Source organism: Triticum aestivum, chromosome 2B, assembly GCF_018294505.1.
Source record: "Triticum aestivum cultivar Chinese Spring chromosome 2B, IWGSC CS RefSeq v2.1, whole genome shotgun sequence".
NCBI lineage: Eukaryota > Viridiplantae > Streptophyta > Magnoliopsida > Poales > Poaceae > Triticum > Triticum aestivum.
This window is the reverse complement of record NC_057798.1, coordinates 122,675,992-122,687,198: the sequence shown is the minus strand read 5'-3', so window position 1 is coordinate 122,687,198 and position 11,207 is coordinate 122,675,992.

The following is an 11,207-nucleotide window of genomic DNA, read 5'->3' as shown; positions in this document are numbered from 1 at the left end:
CATTCTCCTAATGATGTGATCCCGTTATCAACGACATCCAATGTCCATAGCCAGGAAACCGTGACCATCTATTGATCAACGAGCTAGTCAACTAGAGGCTTACTAGGGACATATTGTGGTCTATGTATTCACACGTGTATTACGATTTCCGGATAATACAGTTATAGCATGAATAAAAGACAATTATCATGAACAAGGAAATATAATAATAATACTTTTATTATTGCCTCTAGGGCATATTTCCAACACTCCACGCCCATGCCAGCACACGAGGTCTTTTCACGCCTCCTTCTCACTGAGCAACGAGTCGAGACGCGCCGATCCAGGGGCAACGGCGCCCTCTCGGCAAACACCACCACCAAGGGTGGTCGCTCCTCTGCTTCATCCAGGGCTCCTCCGGGGCAGTCACCACCACCCGCCTCGGCCCCTCCTCCTACTGCGACGCTACCATGGGCTGGCGGTCCACGTGTGTGCCAGCTTTGTGGTCGCGATGGGCACTGGGCCTCGAAGTGTCACAAGCGCTTCTAGCGAGGTTTTCTTGGTCTTGGCAATGACGGGAAGGATACACGCAACTTTGCTCGTCAGGTCGCCATGGCTGATCGTCCGCCGCCGCAGAAGCCACAGGGACACACTCAGTCCTACTCCATTGATCCCCACTGGTACATGGACTCTGGGGCGACAGAGCACCTGACCAGTGAGATGGGGAAGCTTCACACTCATGAACCCTACCATGGCTCCGACAAGATCCACACCGCCAATGGAGCAGGTATGCACATCTCTCATATTGGTCAAGCATCACTTCTCACTAGACATGCCAATAGGAGTCTTCAACTTCGCAATGTTCTTCGAGTTCCATCTGTGACACGTAATCTTCTTTCAGTTCCTAAACTCACTCGTGATAATAATGTGCTTTGTGAATTTCATACTTTTGATCTTTTTATTAAGGATCGGGGCACGAGGGACATTCTTCTTAGTGGGCGGCTCTACCAAGGTCTCTATCGTCTGGAGCATCCTGGCGTCGCTCGCGTCTTCAGTGGAGTTCGGGTATCTCCGTCACAGTGGCATGCTCGTCTTGGTCACCCGGCCACACCTATTGTCCGGCATGTTTTGCGTCGCCATGAGCTTCCTAGTGTGTCTAGTAATAAAGATGTAGCAGTGTGTGATGCTTGTCAGCAGGGGAAGAGTCATCAACTTCCTTTTTCGGAGTCCAGTCGTGAGGTGAAACATCCTTTAGAACTTGTGTTTTCAGATGTATGGGGTCCTGCTCAGACTTCTGTTGGTGGTCATAATTATTATATCAGTTTTGTTGATGCTTACAGCCGCTTCACTTGGCTTTATCTTATCAAACATAAATCTGATGTGTTTGACATTTTTGTTCAGTTCCAAAAACATGTTGAACGCCTTCTCAAGCACAAAATTGTTCATGTTCAGTCGGACTGGGGTGGCGAGTATCGCAACCTTAACTCCTTCTTTCAGTCGCTTGGGATCACTCACCGTTTAGCATGTCCACATACACATCAGCAGAATGGTTCAGTAGAACGTAAGCATCGTCACATTGTTGAAGCTGGTCTGACTCTTTTGGCCCATGCATCTGTTCCGTTTCGTTTTTGGAGTGATGCTTTCACCACTGCATGTTTTCTCATCAATCGTACTCCCACTCGTGTTTTGAATATGAAGACTCCCATTGAAGTTCTCCTTAATGAACAACTGGACTACACCTTTCTCAAGGTGTTTGGGTGTGCTTGCTGGCCCCATCTTCGTCCATATAACAAGCGTAAGCTCGAGTTTCGTTCCAAGAAGTGTGTTTTTCTTGGTTATAGCTCTCTTCATAAAGGATACAAATGTCTTCATGTTCCCACTAATCGTGTCTACATCTCTCGGGATGTTGTGTTTGATGAGCATGTTTTTCCCTTTGCCAAACTCCCTGTGTCCACTACCGAGCCACCTGTCATGCATTCATCCTCTGTTGCTTCTGACCAATTTGATGATGTTGCATATTCTCCTCTATTGTTGCCTAACCATGGTGCAGGCACTGGTCGTGGGGCTCGTTTGGAGATTCTGGAAGCGCCATCTTCCTCTTCGTCGCCATCGCCTTCATCCTCGGCACCTTCTGTTGTGCATGAGGAGCACATGGCGCCCCTGCATGGCCTCGGTTTCCGTGCTCATGCACGGCCGATCGACGTCCTGGCCCGGTCGCCTCTGGCTTCTGGGCTGCCTTCGCCATCGTCGCGTCCTGCAACCCCGCCGACTGGGCCGGCCTCCTCGGTCCCCGTCTCGCCCAGGGCGTCGGGGCAGTCATCACCAGGCCTGGCCTCGCCCGCCCCTGCCTCGCCCAGGGTGTCTGGGCCCTTCTCACCAGGGCCGGCCTCGCCTGCTCTCGCCTCGCCAAGGCCGTATGGGCCGGTGTCACCGGAGCTGGCCTCGCCCACCCTCGGTTCGCCCATGGCCTCTGAGCCCCTGTCGTCGGACCAGTCTTCGCCATGCAGCCCGGAGTCGTCTGTCCCGAGCTCGCCTGAGGTGATTCCTGCATCTCCGGCGACCGTCACGTCTCCGTCACCTTCGCCTCCGCCGGCTCCTGCTGCTGCTCTACGTCCACATACGCGCAGTCGGAGTGGCATTTTTCAGCCTAAGCAACGTCACGATGGCACAGTTGCTTGGTTTGCGGCGTGCATGTCTGCTGCTCTCGCAGATCCATCATCTAAGCCACGCACGTATCAAGCTGCTATGCGCATTCCTCATTGGAGAGAGGCCATGGAGTAGGAGTATCAAGCGCTTCTTCGCAATCAGACATGGACTCTTGTTCCTCCACAATCACGGGTAAATGTCATTGATTCCAAATGGGTTTTCAAAGTGAAGAGGCATTCTGATGGGTCCATTGAGCGCTATAAGGCTCGTCTGGTTGCTCGTGGTTTTCGACAGCGTTTTGGACTTGACTATGAAGACACCTTCAGTCCAGTGGTCAAACCTACTACCATCAGACTTCTTCTCTCTCTGGCTGTTACTCGAGGTTGGTTTCTTCGTCAGCTTGATGTTCAAAATGCTTTTCTTCATGGTGTCTTGGCGGAGGAGGTTTACATGCGCCAGCCTCCAGGTTTCTCTGATCCGGATCGCCCTGATCATCTCTGTCGTCTGTCCAAGGCAATTTATGGTCTGGAGCAGGCTCCTCGTGCTTGGCATGCTCGTCTTGCAATGGCTCTTCGTGCTCATGGTTTTGCATCATCAACTGCTGACTCCTCATTGTTTCTTCTTCAAAGGCATGAGGTTACTATGTACTTGTTGGTTTATGTAGATGATATCATTTTGGTCAGCTCCTCTCAGTCGGCTGCTACTGCGCTTGTTCGCTCACTTGGTGCTGAATTTGAGGTCAAGGACCTTGGGAAGCTTCATTACTTTCTTGGTGTGGAGGTTACTTCTCGTGCTGCTGGCCTTGTTATGACGCAGAAGAAGTACTCTCTGGATTTGTTGCAGCGAGCTGGGATGCTTAAGTGCAAACCAACGACTACACCCATGTCTACCACTGATAAGCTCAATGCTGTTGATGGTGTGCTTCTTTCTTCTTCTGATGCGACCGAGTACCGGAGTATTGTTGGTGGGCTCCAGTACTTGACGATCACGCGACCAGACATTTCCTATGCTGTTAACCGAGTCTGCCAGTATCTGCAGTCACCCTGTGACACTCATTGGTCTGCTGTTAAGCGGATTTTGCGCTATATTCGTTTCACGGTGGCTCATGGTTTGCATATTCGGCCGTCTGACTCTGGTTGTCTTTCAGCATATTCTGATGCAGACTGGGCTGGCAATCCGGATGACAGGCGATCCACGGGGGGTTATGCTGTCTTCTTTGGCTCTAACCTGATTGCTTGGAGTGCTCGGAAACAGGCTACTGTCTCGCGTAGCAGTACTGAGGCTGAGTATAAGGTTGTGGCCAATGCCACATCAGAGATTATCTGGGTACAGTCCTTGCTTCAGGAGTTAAGTATAACCCAATCACAGCCTCCTGTTCTTTGGTGTGATAACATCGGTGCTACATACCTTTCTGCAAATCCGGTATTCCATGCCCGAACGAAACACATTGAAGTTGACTATCACTTTGTGCGTGAACGTGTCTCTCAGAAGCAACTACAGATCAAGTTTATTTCTTCCAAGGATCAACTTGCTGACATCTTCACCAAGCCATTGCCTTTGCCACAGTTTGAGACTTGCAGGCGCAATCTTACCCTTCTAGATTCATTAGAAAGTGGCTAAGATTGAGGGAGGGTGTTAGACTGTATTTACATGTGTATATTGTAACGTTGTATACCACCTCATTATATATATATGTGTGATAGGCCACCCCTAGAGGGTTGTGCCGGTTCCCCCCAAAGCCTATTGTCTTACAGACATGATTATTTGTTAGTATGCTTTGAAGCATTATTATTTTTATGTTTTATAAGCTTTTATCTTCAATCATTTGGATCTGAACATTCATGCCACATTAAAGAAAAATACATTGAGAATTATGCTAGGTAGCATTCCACATCAAAAATTCTGTTTTTATCATTTACCTACTCGAGGACGAGCAGGAATTAAGCTTGGGTATGCTTGATAGTTGATACGTCTCCAATGTATCTATAATTTTTGATTGTTCCATGCTATTATATTACCCCTTTTGGATGTTTATGGGCTTTATTTTACACATTTATATCATTTTTGGGACTAACCTACTAACCGGAGGTCGAGCCCGTATTGCTGTCTTTTTTGCCTATTTCAGTATTTCGAAGAAAAGGAATATCAAACGGAGTCCAAACGGAATGAAACCTTCGGAGGCGTGATTTTTGGAACGAACGTGATCCAGAGGACTTGGAGTGCAAGTGAAGAAGCAGTCGAGGCGGCCACGAGATAGGAGGGTGCCCCCCCTGTAGGGCGCGCCTCCTGTCTCGTGGGCCCCTCGGGCGGCCACCGACGTACTTCTTCCTCCTATATAAGCCTACATACCCCGAAAACATCTAGGGAGCACCCGAAACACAATTTCCACCGCCGTAACCTTCTGTATCCGCGAGATCCCATCTTGGAGCCTTCGCCGGTGTTCTGCCAGAGGGGGAATCGACCATGGAGGGCTTCTACATCAACACCATAGCCCTTTCGATGAGTTGTGAGTAGTTTACCACAGACCTACGGGTCCATAGTTATTAGCTAGATGGCTTCTTCTCTCTTTTTGGATCTCAATACAATGTTCTCCCCCTCTCTTGTGGAGATCTATTCGATGTAATCTCTTTTTGCGGTGTGTTTGTCGAGATCCAATGAATTGTGGGTTTATGATCAAGTTTATCTATGAATAATATTTGAATCTTCTTTGAATTCTTTTATGTATGATTGAGTTATCTTTTCAAGTCTCTTCGAATTATCAGTTTGGTTTGGCCTACTAGATTGATCTTTCTTGCCATGGGAGAAGTGCTTAGCTTTGGGTTCAATCTTGCGGTGTCCTTACCCAGTGACAGAAAGGGTTGCAAGGCACGTATTGTATTGTTGCCATCGAGGATAAAAAGATGGGGTTTATATCATATTGCATGAGTTTATCCCTCTACATCATGTCATCTTGCTTAAGGCGTTACTCTGTTCTTATGAACTTAATACTCTAGATGCAGGCAGGGTCGGTTGATGTGTGGAGTAATAGTAGTAGATGCAGGTAGGAGTCGGTCTACTTGTTGCGGACGTGATGCCTATATACATGATCATGCCTAGTTAATCTCATAATTATTTGCTTTTCTATCAATTGCTCGACAGTAATTTGTTCACCCACCGTAATACTTATGCTATCTTGAGAGAAGCCTCTAGTGAAACCTATGGCCCCTGGGTCTATCTCTTATCATATTTGCTTCCAATCTACTTTTATTTGCATCTTTACTTTCTACATCTATATTATAAAATACCAAAAATATATTTATCTTATCATACTATCTCTATCAGATCTCACTTTCGCAAGTGGCCGGGAAGGGATTGACAACCCCTTTATTGCGTTGGTTGCGAGTTCTTGGTTTGTTTGTGTAGGTGCGTGGGGCTTTTGAGGAGCCTCCTACTGGATTGATACCTTGGTTCTCAAAAACTGAGGGAAATACTTACGCTACTATTGCTGCATCACTCTTTCCTCTTCAAGGAAAACCAACGCAAGCTCAAGACGTAGCACATACAGGTTCAAAAAACCGACGCACAGGAATACACAGTACACCAATGTATATAGGAGAACTTTATCAACAACTCTATGGGAATTGCGTGAAGCCTAAATGACCTCTCTTACACCGCCCTATGCGAGTTTGATGTAATACATGCTACATTTTAGGACGGATGAAGTATATGTTAGTACGCCAAGTTTTTAAAACCATTTGACATATATATTTATTAGCATTTATGACATTCCCACATTTTGTTAGTTGTCCCTAGTTGTTTGGACTGAAGATTGTATTATGGAAGATGACATCACTATCACATTTTGTTTACCCAACCAGAATACATGTTTTAAAGTACCGACATAAGATATCCAGGGGATCAAAATCCCACAGAAAAATATAAACGATTTGAAAAGCTATGCCTAGCCAGCTCATGGCCATGCTATTGGCTTCCAATTTTTTTAAAGAACATAATGTATTCCACGTTGGACATATCACCAACTACAACATATGATACAAACTTGGGAAATTTGCCTAGCCAATTTTCAGAACAACCAACTTTCATATAAACGCCCTGGGCTGCTAAAGTGTGAGTTGCTACATTACATTCACACTTACATTGCACTATGGATACAACACTTGAGACCACATGTATGAGAAATTTAAGCTCCGTAAACAAAGTGCTTAGAATTGACAGGTCATATTTATCACTAACAATAGTTTGCATCAACACCATGAAATATGTCTCAAACATCACTTTTTGACAACCCTTTTGACTAGCAGCATGCACAACTTGTTGATAAAGCATGTAGTGGGTTTGAAACATGCTCTGTGCTGCATGCTCCTATTGCTAGCACACGCCTAGGTCATTCCTGAGGGTGAAGCCCATTCACCAGATTTTTTTGCTCCTTTTTCTAACTCACTTTTTTGTTTGTTTTTACTCGCAAATTGTTTGCTCCAATGAAGGCATCATTAGTACTTATTTTCAGGACTCATGTTGGTGGTGCCTTTCACCTGGGATGTCTCCTTTTCTTGGTGCTTGCTCGCCTTCTTTTCCTTTTTGTTGCACTAGCTTTCATTTGCAATGTTCAAATGTAGCATTCCTTCATCCTGATGATGTCATCTTGTAATCTTCAGAGATGGCCGTTCAATAAGTCCATAGAGCCCCCTTCGACTACATAGTGTCAATAGCTGCCAAGGTATCATGTTGGATAACAAAGTTTACAAGGTGAAAATATTTTCCTAATTAAACTTGAGATGGGTGCTCGTGTTTTCTTAGATTAATTATACGCTTTTTAGTGATCTCCCTTTAGTAGGACACGACATTCCCAGAGGTGCATGAGATGACTTCGTCTATTTAAAGAGTTGTCAACTCAGTATTTTGAAGGCAATCATATGTTCAAGTGTGCATGTATTCGTTCATAAGGGCTAATATATGTGTGTGTTTTCCTAAATATTGTGGGTTTGAGGTGAATTATTGTGACGTCCCAATATTTTTTTGGAGAAAAGGGTTCTGTTGAAATACTTTTAAGTGCAACTCTCCTAATACCTTTATTGGGGAAAGGGGTTCTTTTAGGGATGCTTGTAGCACAGACCCTAAATAGTATGAAGTTCATGGATGAAACGAAAGAAATAATACAATCAAGGCTTGTGGAGCAGCAGAAGTTTGGCAAAGAAGTGTAGCAATTGTTCAGTTTCGAGAGATCCACCAATCTCAAATCCCAAATCAGTGAACAAGGACAACAAGTTGATGTTTGAACTAGATAACTCAACAAATAAGAATAAAGGCACCCATGCTTAAAACAAGGAATGTTGGACTGGAAAATATCTATTTGTTAGGCATTTCTTCTGGCCAAAAAAAGAAGAAACATACTCTCGACAATGCCCATCTTGTTGTGTGGGTGTAGGAGACGCATTGCATTGCCACTTCTTGAGCTTGCGTTGATTTTTTCCTTGAAGAGGAAAGAGTGATGCAAGGTATCAATCCAGTAGGAGACACAAGCAAGTCCCCAATATATGCACATGCACAAACTAACAAACACTTGCACACAACGCGAAAAAGGGGTTGCCAATCCCTTCATGGTCACGAACAGAAGTGACATCTAAAAGAGATAGGTATAAAAGATAAATAAAAGGCAAAACAAAGTAAATATAAATAAAGTGCAACAAGGTATTTTTGGGTTTTTTGGTTTATAGATCTGAAAATATATGATGGAAAATAGACCGGGGGGGGGCATAGGTTTCACTAGAGGCTTCTCTCTTGAAGAAAGCATACGATGGGTAAACAAATTACTGTTGAGCAATTGATAGAAAAGTGCATAATTATGAAGGCATCTAAGGCAACGATCATGAATATAGGCATCATGTCAGTGAAAAGTATATCGAAACGATTCTGCATCTACTACTATTACTCCACACATCGACCGACTCCTGCCTGTGATACGTCTCCAACGTATCTATAATTTTTGATTGCTCCATGCTACTTTATCTACTGTTTTAGGCAATATTGGGCTTTATTTTCCACTTTTATATTATTTTTGGGACTAACCTATTAACCGGAGGCCCAGCCTATGCCTATTTCAGTGTTTCGAGGAAAAGGAATATTAGCCGGAGTAAAAACGGAACGAAATCAACTGGAGAAGTTATTTTTGGAAGGAAAGCAACCTGATAGACTTGGAGTGCACGTCAGGGGAGTCCCGGGCTGCCCACGAGGGTGGGGGGCGCGCCCTCCCCCCTGGGCGCGCCCCCTGCCTCGTGGGGCCCCCGTAGCTCCTCCGACGTAGCCCCTGCACCCATATATACCTACGTACCCTAAAACTTCCAGAATAGAAGATAGATCGGGAGTTCCGCCGCCGCAAGCCTCTGTAGCCACCAAAAACTAATCGGGACCCTATTTCGGCACCCTGCCGGAGGGGGATCCCATCACCGGAGGCCATCTTCATCATCCTGGTGCTATCCATGACAAGGAGGGAGTATTTCACCCTCGGGGCTGAGGGTATGTACTAGTAGCTATGTGTTTGATCTCTCTCTCTTGTGTTCTCTCTCGTGTTCCATCTATGGCACGATCTTGATGTATCCCGAGCTTTGCTATTGTAGTTGGATCTTATGATGTTTCTCCCCCTCTACTCTCTTGTGATGAATTGAGTTTCCCCTTTTGAAGTTATCTTATTGGATTGAGTCTTTATGAGAACACTTGATGTATGTCTTGCCGTGATTATCTGTGGTGACAATGGGATATCATGTGCCACTTGATGTATGTTTTGGTGACCAACTTGTGGGTTCCACCCATGAACCTATGCATAGGGGTTGGCACACGTTCTTGACTCTCCGGTAGTAGCTTCGGGGTACTCTTTGAAGTACTTTTATGTTGGTTGGATGAATCTGAGATTGTGTGACGCATATCGTATAATCATGCCCACGGATACTTGAGGTGACAATGGAGTATCTAGGTGACATTAGGGTTTTGGTTGATTTGTGTCTTAAGGTGTTATTCTAGTATGAACTCTATGATGGATTGAGCGGAAAGAATAGCTTTATGTTATTTTACTACGAACTCTTGAATAGATAGAACAGAAAGGATAACTTTGAGGTGGTTTCGTACCCTACCATAATCTCTACGTTTGTTCTCCGCTATTAGTGTCTTTGGAGTGACTCTTTGTTGCATGTTGAGGGCTTGTTATATGATCTATCTATGTTATTATTGTTGAGAGAACTTGCATTAGTGAAAGTATGAACCCTAGGCCTTGTTTCCTATCATTGCAATACCATTTACGCTCACTTTTATCGCTCGTTACCTTGCTGTTTTTATTATTTCAGATTACAAAAACCTATATCTACTATCTATTTTGCACTTGTATCTTGATCTCTTCGCTGAACTAGTGCACCTATACAATTTACCATTGTATTGGGTGTGTTGGGGACACAAGAGACTTGTTGTTATTTGGTTGCAGGGTTGTTTGAGAGAGACCATCTTGATCCTATGCCTCCTACGGATTGATAAACCTTAGGTCATCCACTTGAGGGAAATTTGCTACTATCCTACAAACCTGTGCACTTGCAGGCCCAACAACGTCTACAAGAAGAAGGTTGTGTAGTAGACATCAAGCTCTTTTCTGGCGCCGTTGCCGGGGAGGCTAGGTAAATGGTACTCACACTCCGTCAACTAAGCTCTTTTTTGGCGAGGTGAGTGCTTGAAGGTATATCTTTAGATCTTGCAATCGAATCTTTTTGTTTCTTGTTTTAGCACTAGTTTATTTTAAATTACAAAAAATGGAATTGAGTTTGTCTCATACGCTTCACCTTTTTAATATCTTTCGTGAGTATGATGGAAAGGATAATTGTGCTCAAGTACTAGAAGAAGAAATCTATAGAATGTTTGGTACTAAATCTTTGAATGATGAGCATGATTGCAATGTTGTTAGTATGAATTCTTTGAATATCCATGATGCTAATGTTATGCAAATCCACAAGCTTGGGGAAGCTATGTTTGATGAAGATGATATTTTTTGTCCCCCAAGCTTTGATGAGCAAATTTACTATGATGAAAGCATGCCTCCTATTTATGATGATTATTGTGATGATACGTATGCTATAAAGAAGAAGTTTGCTTATATGGAGAGTAGAAAATTTTCTATGCTTGTAGATCATGACAAGAATGCTTTAGGTGCTGGTTATATTGTTGAATTCATTAATGATGCTACTGAAAATTATTATGAGGGAGGAACATATGCTTGTAGGAATTGCAATAATGTCAAGTTTCCTCCCTATGTGCTTAAATTCTTGAAGCTATGCTTGTGTTACCTTCCTATGCTAGTTGATTATTGTTCCCATAAGTTGTTTGCTCACAAAATCCCTATGCATAGGAAGTGGGTTAGGCTTAAATGTGCTAGTCATATGCTTCATGATGCTCCCGTTATGTTTCAATTCTTATCTTTTATGTGAGCATCATTGTCATCATCATGCCTAGCTAGAAAGGCATTAAAGAAAAGCGCTTGTTGGGAGACAACCCAATATTTATACTTACTGTTTTTGTGTGTACACATGATTATGCTACTGTAGTAATCA